The following is a 25,461-nucleotide window of genomic DNA, read 5'->3' as shown; positions in this document are numbered from 1 at the left end:
TTGACCCGACACGTGACGTGTTTCGGCCGTGAGGCCTGCGTCAGGGGTCTATAAAATAATATACATAAAAAACACACAATGTAGTTAAAAACATAAACCATAAAACTCCAAATGACCATTTTATGCATATTTAAACCATTGAGACAACTTAATTAAATAAAATAACATACAATACATGTATCTCAAATTATAATAATAAAAATGTAATGAATAAAAATGCAAATATATACATCTTGAATGATGATAAATAAAACTGTTATGGACATGAATGGTATAAATATAAATAATAATAAATATCGAAAATTACACATAGAGATAAATGAGGACAAAACATGAAATAAGGTACATTGAAATATATAATGCCAAAATGGGGAGCATACCTATTATTATCTGAAGACAAAATGCCTTGTGGGTCAGGTGATAAACCAACACTAAAAACTGCTACAAAAGGTATCTGAAATCAATATAAAATCAATAAAATGAATAATAAATACATACTACCCATACATCCATATGTATTAAAACTAAAAAACAGGACACAAACAATGAACAGAGGATCTCCAATTAATTTACATCAAGGTATCGAAAAGAATCAAACATATATGTAAATAATATGCAAAATGACTATTACTGAATGCAACCGATGTATGAAAAAATAATCAGCTAATATCATAGCCGTGAAAAAAAGAAGAAAAGAAAAAAAGAACAAAACCAAGAAAAAAAAGAAGAAAAAAAGCACAAGAATATCAAATCAAAAAACGCCCTTATAATAATAAACCAATAATGAGCTTTAAAACCATTGCATCATATTGTGCTTAAAGAACTAATGAAAAGATGAAACTGCACCTGCATACAGTATGAAAATTGATACACACTCACCGAGATTGACATGCGCGTGAGCTGTGGATAACTTACAAAAACGCGAAGAATGTGGTAAACACCACAATTACTGGAAAGGGGCTGGTGCCTATGGACGTGCCAAATAGCCCTTAAAAATCGTAGTCGTGAAAAAGACAGGCTCGCCAACTAAAGCATAGCACTGTACTGGAGTAGCGAACAAACATTCAAGATGTATATATTTGCATTTTTATTCATTAACATTTTATTTATTATAATTTAAGATACATGTATTTGTATGTTTATTTTATTAATTAAGTTGTCTCAATGGTTTAAATATGCATAAAATGTCATTTGGAGTTTTATGGTTTGATTATGTTTTTAACTACATTTGTGTGTTTTTTATGTATATTATTTATAGACCCCTGACCCAGGCCTCACGGCCGAAACATGTCACGTGTCGGTCAATTGTGCTATTGTGAATAAAGACATAGTAAATGACGGCAGATAAAGACCTGAACGCTCCATCCAGTCTGCCCAACAAGACAAGTAATGATAATGCTGCTCATGGCTTATTCAGAAGGTTAAATGAGATACATACACAAAGAAAATCATATAGTGTTCATCAATGTTTTTGTAAATGGAGGCATGTAGTTTTAGGTGCTGGAATATCGACTAAGCGTATTCTATGTACTGTGCCTAAATCTAGACGCCACTTATAGAATACGCATAGTCGGAAGTGTTTTTCATGCGGATTTTTTAGGCGCCATATATAGAATCTCCCCCTTAGGGGGTAATGCCTAATGTAGAGTTCACATAAGACCAAAAACTGCCTCCTAACTAGGAGGACCTAAGTGTTCATGTATTATTCTCAATGTAAATGCGTGATGTGCAATTTAAAAAAAAATGTTGGGAATGCCTCCAACAGCTGCTACACTAAATTTGCAGCTACCATGTGGTAAAACCGCAGTTTGGTGAAATTTTGGGACCCTATTAAAGATGTAAGGAGCATAAAAAGTGAATTGTAACAAAGGTGGGGGGAAAAAGTTTGAGTTTAGCACTGATTTTCAGTACAGCGCAGATAAATCTAGGCAAATGAATGGCAGGTCTAAATTTATAATCTTGTCACTTTCGCTGTGTTCTTTTCTTGGTTTTTCCATTGCGGAGGTCCGCTTTCTTCTGAATTTTCAGTTTAACATTTAGGCTGCTAAGTTTGGCTGAAAATAAGTTACAAATTTAGGAGCATAATTTAGGACATCAAATTAGGAGCTTTGCTTTCTTGGAGTGAGCCTCTGTTTTGGCAGTAGAAGCCCTCAAATAGTCCAATTTATTGTCATGACCCTTAGAAAATGTAGACAGCTCAGAAATAAATCCCTTAACCAGAGATTACGTCCCAAGAGCCACAATTCCAAATATCATTTAGAGATATAATCCCTCAACCTAGGAGGGGACCACACCAGGACTCTCCCCCACACCTACTGTTTGAATAAGCCTAAAAGGAGGAATTTGAGCCTGTGGGGATTATTCAGAAACAGACTGAGAGGAATCTGCTTTTAAGGAAAACTGTACAGATTTTCACCCTTGGGGGAAATGATGTCTCTGCATCTGGGCTCTCTGAAATATCATGCCTAGGTAGAAGAAGAGGAATCCTGATTATGGAGCTGAAAAAAGACCCTCTAATCCTGAAGACCCCTTGCACTGCATTTCACTATTTACCTGAGTTCTGTCCTGCAGTTCCTGCACATGATGGTCTATGGGACCTCTTGTCACACCAATGTTGGAAACTACTGGGCAGTTTTTATTCTTCCTCTTCCCTTATCAAGCAACAGAATTCCCAGCTCTTCAGTAATGCCTCACTGGCACCAAAGGGGCACTCTTTTATTTTATTACATCAGTTCAGAGGATTACACATTTACACCTGCTCTCTGGCATGCATAAAGTTACTGGTTCAATTTCCACATATATGCCTGTATTTTAAAAATGTGTGAATAAGCCTAAACCCCTCCTCAAACCTGTGCCTCTGAAACATTTCTCACCTCTAAAACAGATCCCTCCATAGCAGGGCTGCGGCACATGGGCACAGGGCAAGGCAATGTCAGGATGTGCCGCTTATGTATAGTACTTAGTAAATTGCAGTTATTTGTTTATGTAGCATCATTATATCTTCTTAATGAGAAATGGCTAGTTACTACGAGCTGCTGATGTCTTTAGTGAGTTCATTTAATGAGCTATTCTGGCAAACTTGGAAGGTCTATATATATTTCATCCAATAAATAAATGTTATATTCTTATTATACATGCAACAAGGAGTTTTAGTATATCAGGGTTTTAAAATAAAATTTTATTGCATTTGCGTTTTGATCTTTTCTTATGCCCAGTGTAGCCAGAGCTCTATACTGCAGAAAGACAGAAAAAACTTACCCAAAATAAATATCACAGTTATATTATTTTGACTACTGCAGACTAAAATATTTGCAAATATCTATAAATGATATCTGAATGGTCAGTCAAATGTTAATAAATAATCCCATATCCATTTCTGAGACCAGGTGAAGATGACTGGAGAAACTGATATTAGTGGCAAAAATAACGGCAGATTGGAATAAACTTTGCAATTTTCCTCTTAATCAGGTGCCTGAGGGTGTGCAGTAGAAGCTATTCTGTAATAGAATGTATGTCTATTTTCCATTATAAAACGCTAGCACAACCTGATATTAAAGCACTTATTCTGAAATTCTATATATCGCACCTTATTGTCCATGCAGAAATCAAAGCGTATTCTATAACAATGCACATAATTTAATTGGTTAATTAGCAATCAGCGCTGTCAATTGGATGTTAACAAGCAATTAGCACTAATTGGCATTAATTACAATTTACACACACAACTCACGAACACCCCTGTTTACTAAGCTGCGCTAGCAGCTGCCATGCGCTAATGCTGACAGCCTGTTCACGTTATGTATAATGTGGTATGCTTAAATTTCAAGTCACAAGGGGGCATGGTTATGGGCATGGAATAGGCATTTCTAAAATCTATGTGCATTATTATAGAATACACCCGGTCTGCGCCTAATATAGGTGTTGGGATTTACGCCAAGTTAAACATGATCACATGGAGAGGTACGCAGCCTATTCTATATACCACATGGAAATTTAAGCCTATTCTATAAAATTTAGGAATACTTTAGGGGAATACACTTAAGCATATTTTTTTTTCATGCAGCACCATGTATAAAATATAACTCTTAACGTTTAGGTGCTCACACTTAGGCCAGCCATAGAACTGCCTAAGTGTTACAGAGATGTATGTAACTTGGGACCTTTACTAAGCTGTGCTGTAGGAGCGCAAACATTTTAGTGGGGGTCTCTATCATTAGCGCATGCTAAAAAGTTAGTACGCCTACAATGCGGTTTAGTAGCAGGGCCCTTAGTGTTTTGTTTTTGTTTTTTATAAATTATGCTTTAACCAAAAATTAACAAGCAATAATACTTGTACAGAAACAGGATCGCAAAGGAAATAAAGACAAATAAATGTAGGTATATATATATAAACAGAAGATAAAAGTAGTGCCCATGCTCCGCCCCTGTGTGTGATGTAAGAATAGCACATAGACACCATGCTTGTAGCATTGACACATCTAGGTACACATATGTGAGTGTTTGTTATAAAATTGTTCCATTATTGTCTAAAGCAATTGACAGTTACTGCCTTGATATATTTTAGACCCAAGAAAATCTTTAACAGTTCTGTTGTGAACATGAGCATCTTGTGTTTTCTAGTACAGCCATTTTACCTGGACAAACTGAGAAGTCTGTAAGGTTATTGTACCATCCTCTATCCCGCTAGGGGTTACATAGGGTGGCTGATGTAAAGCAGTGTGCTAATCTCAGCACACATAATTTATTTTTTTTCCATTTTATAAATCAAGGTCATACTTGACAAACAATTAAGGGGTCCTCTAGAGACACAGGATTGCATCGAGTCACTGTTTTCGTTATACAAGGTTGATTTACTCTTAATAAACCATGTGTATTGGAACCACATTGGTCTAATCCCTCCTTTGTTTTGTTTGTAATAATTAAATATAACATGGCTAACTCCCACAGACAGCAAAACTAATGCAGGATGCTCTAGTGCATCTTGCATTAGGCCATTTTTGCTGCATTAGGCATGCATTAGAACCTAATACAGATTAGTAAAAGGGTGTCTAAGTTCTTCATGAAAAAAATTAACATGATGTTCCAATTATAGTCCAATTTATAAGAAATAAAGGAGATCAAAAAAAAATTAAGGAGCCATAAAGTAAATAGTGGAGTGGAGAGGAATGGAGGAGTGGCCTAGTGGTTAGAGCACTGGTCTTGCAATCCAGAGGTGGCCAGTTCAAATCCCACTGCTGCTCCTTGTGATCTTGGGCAAGTCACTTAACCTCCATTGCCTCAGGTACAAACTAGATTGTGAGCCCTCCTGCGATGGAGAACTATCCAGAGTACCTGAATGTAACTCACCTTGAGCTACTACTGAAAAAGGTGTGAGCAAAATCTAAATAAATAAATAAATAGATAAAGAGCCCAATATTCAGTGCTATTTAACTGGCCAAGAAATGGCTCCTGGGCAGTTAAATAGCACTTAGCCAGCTCACTGCTAACATTCAGCATGCAATAGCTGGTTATCTCCACTGGATATTAGTGCTTAGCAGCTTGCTGTGTGACTTAACTGGTTAAGCATGACTATTCAGCACTAGCCACCTAAGTTTAGCAATTAAGATAGGCCTGCCTACTACTTTTGCAGCTTATCTTTAACCTGTTAACCGGTTAAGCCGATACTAAGTGCTAATTTGCCACGGACAAAACTGAAACCAGATACTCAATGCTAGTCGCCAGTGGCCCATCATTGAATATCCGGGGTCAACGCCACCAGCAGTTGCTAACTGCACTGCCTGCCACTGTCTGAATATCAGGTGGGGGGGGGGGGGGGGTTCTTAAGAAAGAAGTAGGAGGATGCCAGTATGAGGATCAATTAACAAACAATTCAAAGTGCTACTATCATAAATCAAAAGGCTATTGCAGAAATTCTCTCAGCCATCTAAGAGTTCAAAGAATTTAAGACTGTCCTTAAATGATTTGGATCCAAAACAGCTTAATTGTGTATCATATTTAGCACACTGGCCTGAGAATCATTAATGGAAAAGGGCACCAAGGCAAAGGAGTTCTGTTGCATAGCAAGAATTTCCTTCTCCTGCAGAAAAAAAAAACTGTTTTTCGATGCAGGACAATCTATGTGGAAAAAGAAATAAAGCATAGGTGCCAGTTCTGTGGGTGCAGTGGTTGCTGAGCACCCTCAGTATTGAGTAAGTTCCTTCACTAACCCACTCAACCATTTTGAAAAGATGACATATATAAAATGAAGGACCAAGTTCCAATCTTGTTTAAAAAGCCCAAAGCCCTTAGTGTGGGTTTCTTCCAAACCAGATCTCTCCACAGACTATGGTAACTCCGAGTCCATTTCTAATTACTCCCCCTAGAGACCAAGAATTTGGCTTTTTATTAATTTATTTCTGTCACTTCTAGGCAGTTTACATATGAAAAGCCAGAATTATAGGCATAAAAGCCCTTTTATTAAGCTGTGTTAAGCAGCTAGTGAACGTTTTACTGCATGGCAGAAAGCATGGACCCATGCTAATGCCTACTGTGCATTAAAACTAGCCAGTGCAGTAAAAATCCCATGCTAGCATCTTTACATAAATAGGGGCAGAGCGGAGCAGTGACAGCTAGTGTGCAGAACAGTATTGTACACTGTCACAACTGCCGACAGTGCCTCTGCACTTAACACTACCTGAAGAAGAGTTGGTAGGTGCATTACATTATCGGAAGTCTGGTATTATGGTTGCTCTCAATGTAGATTCTGTGGCAACAATCCCCACATGCTTCCTAGGCCTAAGCATCTCCCCATAGCCAGCCTCTCCCCCTTTATACCCCCACCATCCTGACCTTCCCTTGGAGCTACACATCGGGCTTAACTGGTAATCCAGTGGAACCTGGGCAAAGCTGTGCCAGGATCAAAATGGTTGCCTGAGCAGCAGCAGTAGAAGTTAGCAGGATGCTCTAGCCACAAATGCTGGCACTTCCATGCATGCTCAGTTCATGAATTTTAGCATCCATGAAAGTGCTGGCATTGGAGGCTGGAGCAGCCTGCCTCTTGCTCAGTGGCGTTCCTAGGGGGGCTGACACCCGGGGCGGATCGCCGATGTGCCCCACCCCCCCCCCGGGTGCAGCGCCCCCCCCGGAACAGCGTGACGCCCCCAGGCGAAAGAACCCCCCCCCCCCAGGTGCACGCACGCCTGCCGGCTCTTCGTTTTCATGCTCCCTCTGCCCCGGAACAGGAAGTAACGCAATGATGCAAACGAACTGGAGAAAATATTTCTTCACTCAATATGAAAATAAATTCTGGAATTTGTTGCCAGAGAATGTAGTAAAAGCAGTTAGCTTAGTGGGGTTTAAAAAAGGTTTGGATGACTTCCTAAAAGAAAAGTCCATAGACCATTATTAAAATGGACTTGGTGAAAATGCACTGCTTATAAGCAGCATAAATGTATTGTATTGTTTTGGGATCTTGCCAGGTACTTGTGACCTAGATTGGGCGCTATTGTAAATAGGATGCTGGACTTGATGGACCTTTGGTCTTTCCCAGTATGGCAATACTTATGTACTTATGTACAACAAATGGGTATCTCACAATAAGAACCATTACTGAAGGTTGTCTGTAAAAAATAAATAAATAATAATTCAACCCAGGCTTTGAAAACAAGTCACAAGGGGGAAAATTCTATAAATAGTGCTCAAATATCGGAGCCGAAAAAAATCGGCACTCAAAGATGAGTTCTCACTATAGCACTGAATGCCGGTTTTGGCCCCCAGATTTAGGTGCCAGGACTTATGCCTGCTGAAACCAGGTGTAATTCCCAGCACCCAATTTGGATGCATATCTCCGGTGGTCTAGAACACTGTGCATAACTTTTAAGGAATGCCCCTGATTCTCCTATGCACCTCCCATGGCCGCACCCCCTTTTGGATTGTACACTATGGGATTTGGGTGCACATGATATAGAAGAGCACATAGCAAAATGTGTGCCCAATTCCTAATTGGTGCCAATTCGTACCCAATCATTGGCACAAATTAGCTCATTAACCAATTTAATTCTCACATCTTGGATCAGTGCCCATTTTTATTTATGTATTTGTTAGTTACATTTGTATCCCACATTTTCCCACCTTTTTGCAGGCTCAATGTGGCTTACATAGTACCGTAGAGGTGTTCGCCATCTCCGGCAGAGAAACAAATACAAAGAGTTATTGTGGTCGAAGGTTCATGTGTTATAGACACATTGGGGATTCATAGAGACGAAGAGTTATGTAATGTCTGTTTCAGGCTGTAGTTTTGTTGTACCATATATAGAATCTGGGGGAAAATAGTTTAAGAAAGATATTAAAACGCACAGAGGAGAAAGCCCAAGATGGCTGAATGCTATGGTCCTGATCCCTGTGCCTGGTTCGTTGAGTAGTAGGAATGAATAGAAGAATGACTGACTAGGATTGGCAAGTGATGCTAGGGATCCAGGTTTGAGACCACAGCTACCAGCCCTGTTTCCCCAGAAGAGATAAGCAGATAAATGACCTAACACAAGGTGTACCTATTGGACAGGGGTGTCGAACTGCAATCCTAGAGGCCCACAAGCCAATTGCTTGTGTTATTATAAACCATATTGTCTCAAGGGAACAGTTTAAGCCTTTTCAATGTAGACTTGCTGCAAATACAGGCAGACCACTGTCCACAAGGTTGTGTTCATAGAAAGCTAACTGGCAAAGAATCCACTACCTCATTAACCATCAGGCTGGTAGCTGTGGTCTCAAACCTGGATCCCTAGCATCACTTGCCAATCCTAGTCAGTTATTCCTCTATTCATCCCTATTCCTGTAGTTGAATCATCTGTACTTACAGTATGCTATAGAAATGATAAGTAGTAGTAGTAGTATCACTAGGGACTGCAAAGTTTAAAGTACCATTATCCTAAGATGCAATATATATATTTTTTCCCTTTTTCCCCTTTCTCATTTCCTTGCTAGTTATCTGCATTAACCTTTTACATTTTTAGACTTGTTTAGTTTGTGTTTTTTTTCTCTTTTGTGCAAACATTATTTTACCTTGATTTTCTTACTCTAAGCTTTTTGTAGCTCTAATTTTCGGTGCAAATATTTTGTTTGGAACACAATCTAAAAGTTTGATAAAAAATTAAAAGGACAGAGGATAGCAGAGTCCTGGGGCATCCAAGTCAGAAGCACCCATGAGTTTGACAAACCCAAGATTCCCTGCTGTCATGAATGCTGTAAGAAAGAAGTAAACCATGCCAATGCTGGTCTCTGAAAATCTATTTTAGGTAATCATTATAAAACTACTGATTATTATGATTAACTGTATCAAAGGCAGCCTAAATCAGCCCCAAGGTGATCTTACTGCTCTGCTGATGGTACATAGTGGATAAAACACTCAGCAAAAACAGCATACTCTCCTTCAAGATAGGATAGCTGGAGACCCAGCTATGTCTAAATCTTGTCCAGATGAACAACTCATTTTCAAGGGAGTCTCCTTTATGGCTCAGTTGTTGGCATTCAGCAAGGGTCTTCTATTTATTTTATGTACATATTTTCCTTTGAGGTATCTGACTCATGGTTGTTATGAATAGCACTTTTATTAGAATTCATTTTTCATGACCTTGTGAATGTATTTCTATAGCTGTAGAACACCATTTGCTGCAGTCTTCAGAGGGTTGTAGAAAATTGCTTGATGTAAAATAGTCTTGATAGAAGTGATAATAATTGTGCCATAGGTCCTTCAAAACCCTGTCATTAGTAAGAATGAGTTTACCCTAATAATGTTACTCATCTTGAATTAGTTTGGTCCTCTTCTGAATTACCTCTGTTGGGGTCTCAGTCTCATTAATGATTTATATGCTATTATTTAAAGTATGTTCCTAAAGTTGTTGTTTCCCCATAAATGAACAGCACAATACATTCTAGTCTTGTACAATATGTAGGAGGTCATTTTAAAAGCATCTACATTGGGAAATAGCAGCATTTACATGTGCTGATTGACTGCACATGTAGATGAACATAAGAATATCCTTACTGGGTCAGATCATTGGTCCATCTAGACCAGTATCCTGATTCCAACAGTGGCCAAACCAAGTACCTGGCAGAAACCCAAATAGTAGCAACATTCCATGCTACCAATCTCAGGGCAAGTAGAGGTTTCCCCATGTCTGTCTCAATAGCACGCTATGGACGTTTCTTCCAGGAATTTTCTAAACTCAGAAATATTAACCATCGTTACTATATCCCCTGGCAAAGATTTCAAGAGCTGAACTGTTTGAGTGAAAAAATATTTCCTCCTATTTGTTTTAAAAGTATTTCCATGTAATTTTATTGACTGTTCCCCAAGCCATTGTACTTTTTGAAAGCGTGAAAAATCGATTCACTTCTACCTATTCTACAGTACTCAGGATTTTGTAGACCTCAATCATATCTCTCCTTAGCTGTTTGTTTTCCAAGCTGAAGAGTACTAACCTCTATAGCCTTTCCTCATATGAAAGGAGTTCCATTCTGTTTATCATTTTGGTCGCTCTTCTTTGAACCTTTTCTAATTCTGCTATATCTTTTTTGAGATATGGCGACCAGAACTGAATGCAATACTCAAGGTGAGGTCGCACTATGGAGTAATACAGAGGCATTGTAATATTCTTGGTCTTATTTTCCATCTCTTTCCTAATAATTCCTAGCATCCTGTTTGTTTTTTTTGCCACCGCCTTAGACTGAGCAGAAGATTTCAGCATATTGTCTACAACAACACCTAGCTATTTCTTGGGAACTTACCCCCAAGGTGGACCCTAACATCAGGTAACTATGATTCAGATTATTCTTCCCAATGTGCATCACTTTGCATTTGTCCACATTAAATTTATATTAAATAGTACTGATCCCAGTACAGATCCCTGTGGCATTTATTTATATATTTTATATTTTTGTTACATTTGTACCCCGCGCTTTCCCACTCATGGCAGGCTCAATGCAGCTTACATGGGGCAATGGAGGGTTAAGTGACTTGCCCAGTCACAAGGAGCTGCCTGTGCCTGAAGTGGGAGTTGAACTCAGTTCATCAGTTCCCCAGGACCAAAGTCCACCACCCTAACCACTAGGCCACTCCTATTCACCCACCTCCATTGAGAGAAATGGCAACTTGAGAGCTGCACAGTTTAGGAATAGTTAGGACTGTCCAGAAATTTGTGTATTTTCTATTTTACAATAGGAAAAATACAGGGCAATCACTTTTGGTGCCACTAACCAGCTGTATCACATGACATAGCCGGTTAGGCGTGGATATTCAGCTCCAAACAGACTATGTTTAGCGACTAAAATAGGCCTGCAATTTATGCAGCCTTTCATTAGCCACTAAGCACTTAACTGGTTAGCACTGAATATTGGCTTAACCAGTTAAGTTGCTGCAGTCAAAAATAAAACTGGATATTCAATGCCAGTCACCAGAAACGGCCCAGCATTGACTATCCGGATTTAACGCCAGCAGTGGACAGCAACTACGCAGCCCACTGCCAGCTGAATATCAGGGGGTTATTTTATATAATATGCATTGTGAGCACTCTGGAGGGCTGGTACGAGGGAGAGGGGATAGTGGTTCTTTCAGCCGGCATCATCCCCGGTCATTCAGCCCAGCTAGGAGAGCAGGGCGCCCTCTAGGGATCAAACTGCCAGGGAAAGCTGTAATGCAGGAGAAAAACTACACTCCCCAGAAGCCAGTGCAGGGTCAGCTGAACTCTCAGGAGGGGGAGGGTGGAATGACTGATTGGGAGATGAGGTCTGATCCTGGAGATGGGGAACAGCTGGTGGAGCTTGGGGAGGAGGAGGAGATGGAGTGGAATAAAGCAGAGGTAGAAGGAGAAGGTAAGGGGGAATGTATGGAGGTGGGTGGTTTGGCTCTAACCCGTGCAGACAGGGTGAGAGCTTTTGTGGCCTCAGCATTGCCCCGGTTGTGGAGTTGGGGGAAGCTGGGAGCAAAGCAGTGGGGGAGCAACTGGAAAGCACAACTTGCTACCATATTGGCTGTTCCCAAGAGGTAGTGCTGTGGAAGGGGGGGAAGGGCTTTAAGACAGGAAGGCATGTGCATTTTGGGGGAACTTAAACTGTAAGAGGTGAGAGAGGAGGTGGTTCCAGCTAAATCTCCAAAACTATCTGCGGTGAAGATAGTGTGGCTGGAGGTTTGGGGAGGGAGAATTTAAAACAAAAGCCTGTAATTGAAAATGGATTAAAGTTTGCTGATAATTGGAGGTGTTTAGACAAGGCTGACATCTGTAACAATAAAGAACTTGGATTGCTCTTTCTGCTGGAGTGGGACTGATTTTCTCAGCAGCTGGCAAGGTGGAGAGGGAGAGCAAGTGAAAGTGCGGTGGCTGGCTAGGAAAGCAGACGGAAGCCAGTGAAAGCTAAGCAGGGTCAACCCCGGCTCCCACCTGGAAGGGGAACCTGGTTACAAAGTGGTGGCAGTGGTGGGATCATCTGAACAACCCGCCGGATAAAGAAGCGTGCATTACTCCGAGTTCCGGTAAGCATATACGGGACTCGGGTAACCAGGAGGAGGGGGATATAGAGGGCCAGAGTGGTGGTAATACCGCACTTGGAGAGTGTTCTTTGTCTTTCCCTTTCTCACAGGTACCAGTGGCTAAGCCGACATGGAGTCGAAGGAGCTGCTGTCTTTTATGGCCCACCAGTTCCAAAAGCAGAAGGAAATGGCTCAGAGACTTCTAGAGGATTCCTTGGCTGCTTCTCGAGCACAGATACAACCGGTGCTGGAGGTGGTGCAGGAATTGTTACGGGCAGTACCCCTACCGAGGAAGGAGAGTACTTCGTTGGAGTCTACAGCTACTGGAGCTGTGCCTGGAAGCATGGAGCCTGGACGAGTTAATTGGTTGCCTTGGGGCAAATTAACAGAGCAGGACAACATTGAGGATTATCTGGGGACTTTTGAGAGGGTAGCATTGGCGGCTGCCTGGCCTCAAGAGCAATGGACCATTAGACTGGCTCCTGCCCTGTCGGGGGAAGCCCTGGCAGCTTTTCGGAGCCTGTTGCCAGGGGACGTGGTGGATTATCAGAAGCTGAAAACGGCTATTTTGGACCGGTATGGGGTAAGCAGACAAACTTATCGCAGGCGCTTTCGGAGTTGGAGGTGGAGGGAGGGGGAGACTCCGAAGGCCTTGGCTCAGAAGCTGATGGACTTGGCTACCAAATGGCTAGAGCCTGATAAGAGGGCAGTGACTCAGTTGATGCAGGATCTGGTGCTGGAGCAGTTTTTAGAGGCTCTACCGGACAGTATCAGGGTTAATTTGATCAGGAAGGGATGTGAGACTCTGGAAGAAGCTATCAAAGGCTTTGAATACTTCCTGGAGTCACAATACTCAGGGGGGGGAGAGGGGGTCTGGCGGGGTGGTCGGGGTAAAATGTTCAAAGGATCTGGGTGGAGGGAGGACGGTCCTAAGGAGGATGATAGAATGTGCTACCGATGTGGGAAGTCGGGACATGTGAGGAGGGATTGTAGGGCCAAGTTGGGGCTCATATCTCAGGTAACCCCCTCTAAGGAACCCCAGTTTACGCATTGGGTTAAGATAGGAGGGGTCCCGGTGGAAGGACTTTTAGACTCAGGAGCGGACCAGACAATGTGCTCCCAGAAGTTGTGGGGGCAGATTGCCCGGAAAGGGGGTCAGCAGGGTAGGAAGAGAGACCGGTCCGTGGCTATTCAGTGCATACACGGGGCCTCCTCAAGGTATCCGGTCCGGCTAGTAGACATACAGGACCAGGAGGGCCTTCAGTGGGTGTGGGTGGCTGTACTTCCTAGGCTACCTCAGGATCTCATTTTAGGACGGGATTGGGCTCCATTCACATACTGCCTTGGTGGTAAGCAAGCCTTGGTATCTACCCGGGCCCAGGAGAGGCAGGAGAAGGAGCAGGAACTGTCCCTGGCACAAGTATTTCCATTCCAGGGAGAGGTTATGGGGCGGCCGGGGAAGACCAGGAAAGGCTCTCAGCAAAAGAAACGAGGTCAGGAGCAAAGGCGGCAGCATTGTCAAGAGCTCCTTCATCAGGGGAGGTTCCCAGGGGATACGGAACAGGTGTTAGAGAGATTCCCTGATTTTTCCAAAGAGCAAAAAGATGACCAGACATTGCAGTATGCGTGGGAGCGGGTAGATCAAGAGGGAGAAACCAGCTTCCCTCGGTTTGTTAGTGACAAGGGGTTGCTATATCGGCTGTCCTGTTTAGCAGGGGGGAAGGAACCTCAGAAACAGTTAGTAGTACCGAGGGGGTTTAGGGATCTGGTGTTACGGGTATCTCATGATCATATCCTAGGGGGTCACAAGGGGGCTCAGAATACTCTCCGGCAGGTATTAAACAGATTTTACTGGCCCGGGGTGTATAAAGAGGTGGAACAATTTTGCAGCTCCTGTAGTCAGTGTCAGAGGGTATCAGAGCAAACACCGAACAGAGTGCCCCTACGACCCCTTCCCCGTATAGGGACTCCTATTACCCGTATGGCAATGGATATGATCGGGCCCATTGATAAGTCCCGAAGGGGGTATTCCTATATTCTAGTGATCATGGATATGGCCACAAGGTATCCCTGGGCCGTGCCGCTTCGTACCACCTCAGCGAAAGTTATTGCGGCCCAGCTAATTCGGATCTTTTGTGAGGTGGGGTTTCCTAGGGAAATGATTACCGACCGGGGGACCAATTTCATGTCACGAACCCTGGCCCAGGTGTGGGAGGCTTTCGGGATACAGCATATTCGGACCGCAGCTTACCATCCTCAGACTAATGGCCTGGTGGAGAGATTCAATAAAACCTTGAAAATGTTGTTGAGGAAAGGGTTAGGTTCCTCCCATGAGGAATGGGATCTATTGTTACCATTTGTTTTGTATGTGTGTAGGGAGAATGTTCAGGCCTCTCTGGGCGTATCACCATTTGAATTGATGTATGGGAGATCACCCCGGGGAGTGTTGGATGTGTTAAGGGAGCAGTGGGTTCCTCCGGAAGAGGAGGATCGGGATGTAGTGAACTATCTAGTGAAGCTGAAGGAACGGTTGCATAAATTGAGCCGCGGGGCTCAGCAACACTGGGAGAGCAGTCAGGATTATCAGAAAGCCTATTATGACCGGAAAGGGGAGGAGAGGGCATTGGAGGTGGGGGACAAAGCCTTGATCATGGTTTCAGACTCACCTCATAAGTTCACGGGACGCTGGAGGGGTCCTGCTGTCATAGAAAAGAAGTTAGGTCCAGTCACCTACTTAGTAAGGAATGAGCAAGGCCGGGGGCAGACCTATCATATTAATGTGCTTAAACCTTGGCAGGAGAGAAGGGGACTATTTGGTCAGTCTAGGATAGAAGCTGAGGAAGAATTAGGACCACAGATCACGGAGATATTTAAGGCAGGAGAACCGCAGATTGCGACTACATTGCCAGGGAGTCAGCAGAAAGAGGTTCAGGCACTTGTGGAGGAGTTTCGGGATGTCCTGACTGTTGGAATGTAATTGTATTTTACATGCATTGCCTGTCACCTATTATTTCTCTGTGATTACTCTGTGACCTCTGATGTGAATTACTTAGAGAGGTCACACAGCTATGCAACTTCCTGTGGGGGATAGACACAGCAGATGCAGCACATGGAGCACATGGAGCTCATGATCTCTCCTAACCTGAGAGGATCTATGGTGGTGTGAGCATCCATTACCATCTAAGCACATGGAAGGAGCTGATAATACAAATGTATAGTAATATGTATATATAAGCCTGTCTGATTATAATCTAACTGCAAACTGTGAGTAAACAGATGTTTTGTTACTTCAACTTTAAAGTGACTCAGCAGTGAATTATTCAGGGGTGAATGAGAGAGAGATGAAGAAAGAAATTAACATTTCTAAAGCTGAAGCTGTGTGTACTAAAATCTGCTAATTATTTACTACAAATAATCCAACAAAAGGGTTATGGGCCCAGGGTCCAGGAATTGAAAAAGAAGAGAAATATTACCAGGCAGAAAAAAAGGCCACATTTTTCTCTTAAGTTTTAAAGGAAAGATTCAGTCTGTCTCTCTCTCCCCCCACACAGCAGACAGAAGGCTAAGAAAATGGCTGAGGGAAGAAATTCACCATTGTTCTATTCTCTCAAGGTGCCTAAATTAACTGAGTTTAATTATCGGCAGTGGGAACTAAGATTCATATGTCTCCTTCGAGCAAAAAGATTAAATATATGCTTAGACCAAGACAGAACAGCTGAAAATATGGCTGAATGGGACAGTGCAAACTATTATGTGAAGTGCATGCTTTTGGAAGCTCTCTCAGAGAAACAAGCCATATTAGTGGAGGGAAAAGATACACCAAAGGACATTTTATATAAACTGAGAACTATGTATGCAACTACATATGCAAAGCAGCAACCAATTTGGTTGGCAGAGTTGAATGAAACCAAATTAAGGGATAAAAGTAAATGTAATGATCACATTATGCATCTTATGTCTTCATTTCAAAAGCTAGAACTTTCTGGAATTCCCATGTGTGATGCATTGAAAAGAGCATTTCTTTTTACCTCACTATCAAAGAAGTTTGATGTTTTTAGGTCTGTAAATGAGGCCATTGAAGGGCAATCTTTTGAACAGGCAACATCAAAACTAAGGCAGGAATGCATAATAAATGATTCTGAGGAGATGTGTTCTCAAAGCAAGTCAGAGAGAAATGAAACAAATTTCTTGGCAAAGAACAGAGGAAGGCGGAGCTATGGGAAAACTCCACCCAAGGGCAAGCTGATTTGCTACTCATGTGGAAAGGAGGGACATGTATCTAAATGGTGTAAGGAAACACAAAACACTCCCTCTAGCTCACCTAAGCCAATGGAACTAAAGAATTTTCAAACCAGGAAATGTATGAAGGACAAAGATAAACACAAGGGCTTTCTAATGGCAGAAAAATCTTTGACTATGGTAAATAATAATTCAAATGAAAGTACTTGGATTTTGGATTCAGGGAGCACATGCCATTTAACCAATTGTAAGGATTTCTTTCAGGAAATGTGTCCAGAGGAAGGTATTCTTAAAACTGCAAACGCAGGGACTGCTAAGATCCAAGCAAAAGGGATTGGATTCTTAAAATGCAAAGTGTCTAATGAAGTTAAAGAAATTCCTGTAAGTGATGTCTTGTATATTCCCCAAGCAGTTTGCAATATGCTTAGTGTATCTACATTAGATAAGAAGGGATTTGTGATTCATTTTGAAAACAGTAAGTGCACAATCTCTAAAAATGATGAAGTGTATGCTGAAGCTTTTATGCATAATGATATTTATAAACTGAGCATTTCAGGTGAAGCCTCACATATGGCGCAAGTAAGGAAGAATGATGGTAAATGTAGTCTGGAAATCTGGCACCGCCGCCTGGGACATCGTGATTCTAAGGTGATCCAGGATCTTTACAGTAAGCAACTGGCCACTGGCATTCAGATAAGTGCAGATGCTGGTAAAATGGAGAAATGCATAGACTGTGTTACTCAAAAAGGTGTGAGACCCTCATTTCCTGCATACACAGGAAATAGGAGTAATAAAGTGCTGGACTTAATACACAGTGACTTATGTGGACCGTTTAATATCCCATCATTGGGAAATAACAGATTTGTGCTAATATTCTTGGATGATTTCTCTAGATATTGTGTGGCCTATTTGCTGAAAGAGAAAAGTCAAGTCACAGACATGCTGAAGAAATACGTAGCCATGGTGAGCAATAAATTTGAAAGAAAACCAAAGGTTTTTCAGACCGACAATGGTGGTGAGTTCACTTCACAAAGCATGCGCACATTTCTAGAACAAGAAGGCATTCAGCATATCACAACAGTAGCTTATACACCAGAGCAAAATTCTGTTGCAGAGAGAAAATTTAGGTCACTTGTGGAAATGACCAGATGTATGCTGTCAGATAGCAATCTCCCTAAAAGACTATGGGGGGAAGCAATTCTCACAGCAGTGTACCTACAAAACAGAATGCCAACTAAAGGCGCTGAGCGCACACCACATGAGGCATGGCATGGTAGGAAGCCAAACCTGTCACACATAAGAACATTTGGAAGTACAGCATATGCTCATATACCAAAGCAAAGAAGGCATAAGCTGGATTCCACAACAGAAAAGGGCATTTTAGTTGGCTATACTCCAGGACACAAAGGATATAGAATTTTGAATCTGAAAACTGGCATTGTTGGCATAAGACATGTTACATATTTTGATGAAAACAAAAGGGTTGATAAAGGCTGGATTATCCCAGATGAGCCTTATCATCCAGAATATGAAACTAGAACCATAATAGACATGCCAGTGTATATAAATGCCATACCAAGGCAGATGTCTGAAAGCAACTCACCTGTATCTAACGAGGAACAGGCAGAGGAAGCAGACACAGAAAGAATCATTGAAGAAGACAGTACAGTTGGAGAAGGGGAATCAATTGGAGAAGGACTCTCAGATTTAGAGGATGCGGAAAGGTCAGACCAACCTGTTGTCAGACGCTCATCCAGGGAAAACATAGGTGTTCCACCCCCAAGACTGTCTTACCTAACAAAGTCAGCAGAAGCTCAAGAGCCCTTAACATGGGATGAGATTGAGAAAATGCCAGCAGAAGAAGCTGCTGAATGGCATAAAGCTGCACAAGAAGAAATTGATGCATTGGATAAAAATAATACTTGGATTCTTACAAAATTACCTCCTGGCAAGAAAGCTATAGGATGCAAATGGGTATTCAAGTTAAAAAGGAATGCACAAGGAAAAGTGGAAAGGTATAAAGCCAGATTAGTGGCAAAGGGATATCTTCAAAAATATGGAGAAGATTTTGATGAAGTGTTTGCACCTGTAGTGAAACACACGACAATCAGAACACTTCTGAGCATTGCAGTCTCAAAAGGCATGCAAGTCAAACACATTGATGTGAAAACAGCGTTTCTTCATGAAGATATAACTGAAGACTTGTACATGGAACAACCAACAGGTTTTATAAATACAAAACAAAGACAGCTAGTGTGTAAATTAAACAAAGGTCTTTATGGATTAAAGCAAAGTGCAGAATGTTGGAATGACAAATTGCATGAAATATTGACAAATTTAGGATTTAAGCAAGGTGAAGCAGATAAATATTTGTACACTAGGTGCACAAATGGACAATATGCATACATTTTAGCTTTTGTTGATGATCTGCTCATTGCAAGCAAAAGTGAGCAAGAGTACAAGGACATTGTAAAGTGTTTAAACCTCAATGTTGAGATAAAAGAACTGGGTAATGTGTCATACTATCTTGGTATAGAAATTGAGAAACAAAATGATGGTTCTTATCTTCTAAGCCAGAAGCAGAAAATAAATGAGCTTATTGAAAGTTTAGGTATGCAAGATGCCCAAGTTGTAAGCACTCCCATGATCACTGATTTTCTGAAGGATGAAACAGTAAGAGAACCTTTACCAGATAACATCCAATATAGATCAGCCATAGGTAAGCTTTTATATCTAGCTACCACATACAGGGCTGATATAGCAAATGCAGTAGGAATTTTGAGCAGAAGGGTCAGCTCACCTACCAAATCAGATTGGACTGCAGTTAAAAGAATGGTAAGGTATTTAAAGGGTACCATTGATTGTAAATTAAAGATTTCAGCCAATAGTAATCCAAAACTAATATGTTACTGTGATTCAGATTGGGCAGGGGATCATTCTGATTATAAATCCACAAGTGGATATGTGTTTATGTATGGAAATGTACAAATTTCATGGGCCAGTCATAAACAAAGTATTGTGAGTTTGTCTTCTACAGAAGCTGAATACGTGGCCGTATCGGAAGCGTGCAGAGAACTGATGTGGATTGAAAAACTTTTGCTGGATTTCGGAATAGCAGAAAAGAGACCAATCCAGATAATGGAAGATAATCAGAGCTGCATCCGACTGTCACAGAATGACAAGGTTCAGTCACGCACCAAGCACATCGCAACGAAATACCACAACGTGCGAGAGTTGGCGAAAGAAGGGGTCATCAGTCTACACTATTGTCACACCAGTGAGATGACAGCTGACATCATGACCAAACCGTTACCCAGAGAACATTTTGTGAATCTGCGTATAAAGCTTGGACTTTGTATGAATAAATAATTGCATGACAGTTATGCATGAGAAGGGGTTTGTTGGAATGTAATTGTATTTTACATGCATTGCCTGTCACCTATTATTTCTCTGTGATTACTCTGTGACCTCTGATGTGAATTACTTAGAGAGGTCACACAGCTATGCAACTTCCTGTGGGGGATAGACACAGCAGATGCAGCACATGGAGCACATGGAGCTCATGATCTCTCCTAACCTGAGAGGATCTATGGTGGTGTGAGCATCCATTACCATCTAAGCACATGGAAGGAGCTGATAATACAAATGTATAGTAATATGTATATATAAGCCTGTCTGATTATAATCTAACTGCAAACTGTGAGTAAACAGATGTTTTGTTACTTCAACTTTAAAGTGACTCAGCAGTGAATTATTCAGGGGTGAATGAGAGAGAGATGAAGAAAGAAATTAACATTTCTAAAGCTGAAGCTGTGTGTACTAAAATCTGCTAATTATTTACTACAAATAATCCAACACTGACTCCTTGCCCAGGGGAAACCCACCTTATCATGCATGATATCATCTCGGAGCCGGGCCGGGTGGTCAGACAGAGACCTTACCGTCTCTCACCCCCAAAGAAACAAGAGGTGGTCCGACAGGTACAGGAGATGCTGGATTTTGGGGTCATTGAGGAATCTGTCAGTCCATGGTCGAGTCCAGTGGTGTTAGTGCCCAAGTCCGATGGTACGTGGCGGTTTTGCATCGACTTTAGACAAGTTAATGCGCTGTCAGATTCTGATGCCTATCCGATGCCACGTATCGATGAACTATTGGATCGGTTGGGTACTGCCCGATATCTGTCCACCCTGGACTTGACCAAAGGGTATTGGCAGATCCCTCTGACTCAGGAGGCCAAGCCTAAGACAGCCTTTTCTACACCCATGGGGCTCTATCAATTTAAACGCATGCCGTTTGGTCTTAATTCCGCAGCAGCTTCCTGCCAGCGGTTGTTAGATCAGGTTTTAAGACCACATCAGCAATATGCAGCGGCTTACCTGGACGATGTTATCATTCAGAGTGAGGATTGGCCCTCTCATATGATAAGAGTGAGGGCGGTATTAGAGGCTTTCCGTCAAGCAGGTTTGACTTTGAACCCTCAAAAGTGTTGCTTTGGGCAGGAGAAGGTTAAATATCTGGGATACCGGGTGGGGAATGGTCAGATAACTCCGCTCTGGGATAAGGTAGCGAGTATCCGGGACTTTCCCTGCCCCCAAAATAAGAAACAGTTAAGGAGCTTTTTGGGCCTAGTGGGGTACTATAGGAGGTTCATACCCCACTTTGCCTCCATTGCTACACCCCTCACTAATAAACTTCAGAAGGGGTCCCCCAACAGTCTACGATGGGAGGAGGGAGGGCTTCGGGTGTTCAATGAATTGAGATTGGCCCTGTGTCAGGAACCCCTGCTGAGAGCCGTGGATTTTGATAAGCCCTTTGTACTGCAAGCTGATGCCTCGGGGGTAGGTTTGGGGGCTGTGTTGTCTCAGGTACACGAGGGACAGGAACATCCCCTGATGTATCTGAGCCGGAAACTGCTCCCCCATGAGGTCCGGTACTCGACCATAGAGAGAGAATGTTTAGCGATAAAATGGGCAGTGCAGATGTGCCATTACTATTTAGATGGGCGTAAATTTACTCTGGTTACTGATCATGCGCCTTTGAGGTGGTTAGGCCAGATGAAAAATAGTAATGGTCGTCTCACAAGGTGGTATCTGGCTTTACAGCCCTATCAATTCAAGGTGGAGCATAGATCAGGCAAATTTCTGACAAACACGGATGTTCTTTCTCGAATTGCCAGTACAGGACAGGAGAAGACTGGCAATCGTTTGAGCCGGGGGGGGGGTGTGAGCACTCTGGAGGGCTGGTACGAGGGAGAGGGGATAGTGGTTCTTTCAGCCGGCATCATCCCCGGTCATTCAGCCCAGCTAGGAGAGCAGGGCGCCCTCTAGGGATCAAACTGCCAGGGAAAGCTGTAATGCAGGAGAAAAACTACACTCCCCAGAAGCCAGTGCAGGGTCAGCTGAACTCTCAGGAGGGGGAGGGTGGAATGACTGATTGGGAGATGAGGTCTGATCCTGGAGATGGGGAACAGCTGGTGGAGCTTGGGGAGGAGGAGGAGATGGAGTGGAATAAAGCAGAGGTAGAAGGAGAAGGTAAGGGGGAATGTATGGAGGTGGGTGGTTTGGCTCTAACCCGTGCAGACAGGGTGAGAGCTTTTGTGGCCTCAGCATTGCCCCGGTTGTGGAGTTGGGGGAAGCTGGGAGCAAAGCAGTGGGGGAGCAACTGGAAAGCACAACTTGCTACCATATTGGCTGTTCCCAAGAGGTAGTGCTGTGGAAGGGGGGGAAGGGCTTTAAGACAGGAAGGCATGTGCATTTTGGGGGAACTTAAACTGTAAGAGGTGAGAGAGGAGGTGGTTCCAGCTAAATCTCCAAAACTATCTGCGGTGAAGATAGTGTGGCTGGAGGTTTGGGGAGGGAGAATTTAAAACAAAAGCCTGTAATTGAAAATGGATTAAAGTTTGCTGATAATTGGAGGTGTTTAGACAAGGCTGACATCTGTAACAATAAAGAACTTGGATTGCTCTTTCTGCTGGAGTGGGACTGATTTTCTCAGCAGCTGGCAAGGTGGAGAGGGGAGAGCAAGTGAAAGTGCGGTGGCTGGCTAGGAAAGCAGACGGAAGCCACTGAAAGCTAAGCAGGGTCAACCCCGGCTCCCACCTGGAAGGGAGACCTGGTTACAGCATGCATGTATGTACTTTGTGCTAACATTTAGGCCTGCTTCTGAGCAAGTGTAAATATCAGCTCCCGCATCCTAGACACTATTTCTGCGGGATTTGTTTTATTATTTAGCAGGGGCCCGTTTACTAATGGGTTGGTGTGCAGCAACAGGCTTGCCGTATGCCAATCTGGAACTACCACTGGACTACCTCAAGAACCCAGCGGTAGTTCCACCCCAGTGCATGCTATTTCCGGGGCTACAAAAATATTTTCTATTTTTGTAGCGCTGGTGCTTACCGGATGGTAATCGGGCAGCGCGCTGAGTTACCTGGTTACTGCCAGATAAGCAAGGGAGCCCTTGCCACATGAATGGGTGGTGGTAAGTTTCCCCCCACCCCCCCTGCAAAAAAAAATGGTAATGTGGCAAGTGGTTCACTTACCGCACAGTCATTTCTTTTCCCCAAAAATGGCCAGCCTTTAACCCACTGTGGTAAATGGGGGGCCTCAGCGTGTGTCAAAAACACGCACTGATGCTAGCGCAGGGCCCCTTTTACCATGGCTTAGAAAAAGAACCCCATAGGCACTTGTGTCTTAATAAAATAAAAATAAGTACCTTTCTACCCTATTAACCTAGGACCCTATTATAAAATTACCATCCACGGACTAATTTCTATAAATGGCACCTAAAAAAAATAAACTCTGCAAATTATAGCATTTGGTGCTATTCTATAAACTGTGCTTAAAATTAGACATGGTCTACAGAACAGCACTTAGCTCCAGGAACCACAACTATATTTAGGTGCGGCCATTTACACCAATGAAAACCTTATGTAAATCCCTGCACATAAAATAGACACTGATCCCCCTAATGCTATAACAACGTGAATAAATTGCAGGAACGCCCCAACCTACACATGCTCCTCCCATGGCCATTACATAAGTACATATAAGTACATAAGTATTGCCATACTGGGAAAGACCAAAGGTCCATCGAGCCCAGCATCCTGTTTCCAACAGTGGCCAATCCAGGTCACAAATACCCGGCAAGATCCCAAAACTGTACAAAACATTTTATATACTGCTTATCCCAGAAATAGTGGACTTTTCCTTTAGGAAGCCATCCAAACCTTTTTTAAACTCCGCTAAGCTAACCGCCTTTACTGCATTCTCTGGCAACAAATTCGAGTTTAATTACATGTTGAGTGAAGAAAACTTTTCTCAGATTCATTTTAAATTTACTACATTGTAGCTTCATCGCATGCCCCCTAGTCCTAGTATTTTTGGAAAGCGTGAACAGATGCTTCACATCTACCCGTTCAACTCCACTCATTATTTTATAGACCTCTATCATATCTCCCCTCAGCCGCCTTTTCTCCAAGCTGAAGAGCCCTTGTCGCTTTAGCCTTTCCTCATAGGGAAGTCGTCCCATCCCTTTTATCATTTTCATCGCCCTTCTCTGCACCTTTTCTAATTCCACTATATCTTTTTTTGAGATGCGGCGACCAGAATTGAACACAATATTTGAGGTGCGGTCGCACCATGGAGCAATACAAAGGCATTATAACATCCTCATTTTTGTTTTCCATTCCTTTCCTAATAATACCTAACATTCTATTTGCTTTCTTAGCCGCAGCAGCACACTGAGCAGAAGGTTTCAACATATGATCAACGATGGCACCTAGATCCCTTTCTTGGTCCGTGACTCCTAGCGTGGAACCTTGCATGACAGCTATAATTCGGGTTCCTCTTTCCGACATGCATCACTTTGCATTTGCTCACATTAAATGTCATCTACCATTTACCCAGTCTCTCAGTCTCGTAAGGTCCTTCTGTAATTTTTCACAATCCTCCCGCGATTTTTGGATCCATTTACCAGTGGCATAGCAGTCTTGACATTTTGGATGGGCCCAGAGCTAATATGGGTGAGTACTCTGCATGTAGGTGTGAGTAGTATTTAGTGGGATATTACTAAATAATACCTTTAGAATGCACTTGGGAGCCCTTTTACTAATGTGGGTAGCAGAAACATAATAAAGTAACCTTCTTATTAAAGCTTTGCAGCCCCTAACCCCACAATCGAGATCAGTGGTTGGGACACACCCAACAGACTATGTTCATTTAGGTGACACGCTGAACACTGCAATCTGTGACAGAACCAAAAAAGAGCCTAAATATAATTTATTTTTGTTCAAAAGTTTGCAAGGAAAATATAAAACTTTCATTTCAATAACCATTCATTTACACAAGTTAATAAATTTAAAATTTTCACAAATGTTAACATCAAAAATCACATGAAGCAGTGTCCCAGAATTCTCACTGATAAAAAAATAAACAAAATCATATTGTCAACCTCAAGATTTATTTCCACCTACTGTAGCATACAGAACATAATTAGAATGTTTCCTCTTACAGCCTTACATAGAAAAAAATGTATTCAAATTCTGGGAGCACCTCAATAATAGCAACACAAAATTCTTTCACTGCCAGATGCTTTGTGAAGTAACATTAGATCCTGCAAATAAGCTTCTCAGAGCCTGCTGCAAACCTTAACACCAATTCTGAACATGAGTACCAATAATGGTACCTTTAAAAAGGCAGCAGTGAATGCACACAACAGCAATA

At 42.2% G+C, this 25,461-nt stretch overlaps 1 protein-coding gene and 1 long non-coding RNA gene across 3 annotated transcripts in view; one reads left to right on the top strand and one right to left on the bottom strand.

The window, feature by feature from the left end:
* The window catches only part of ZMAT4 (zinc finger matrin-type 4), a 441,058-nt gene that overhangs the window by 168,734 nt on the left and 246,863 nt on the right, over positions 1–25,461 (top strand). The gene's annotated exons all lie outside the window — the stretch shown is intronic.
* LOC115469304 lies at positions 1,531–23,771 on the bottom strand. The gene is made up of 3 exons (XR_003941988.1): positions 23,697–23,771; positions 5,665–5,670; positions 1,531–1,542 (listed from the first exon to the last, which is right to left on the bottom strand). It is a non-coding gene; the product is annotated as an uncharacterized LOC115469304 (long non-coding RNA).

The sequence above is a fragment of the Microcaecilia unicolor genome, chromosome 4, assembly GCF_901765095.1.
Source record: "Microcaecilia unicolor chromosome 4, aMicUni1.1, whole genome shotgun sequence".
Taxonomy (NCBI): domain Eukaryota; kingdom Metazoa; phylum Chordata; class Amphibia; order Gymnophiona; family Siphonopidae; genus Microcaecilia; species Microcaecilia unicolor.
The sequence above is the reverse complement of the archived record's forward strand: the minus strand, read 5'-3'. Positions and strand labels throughout refer to the sequence as shown.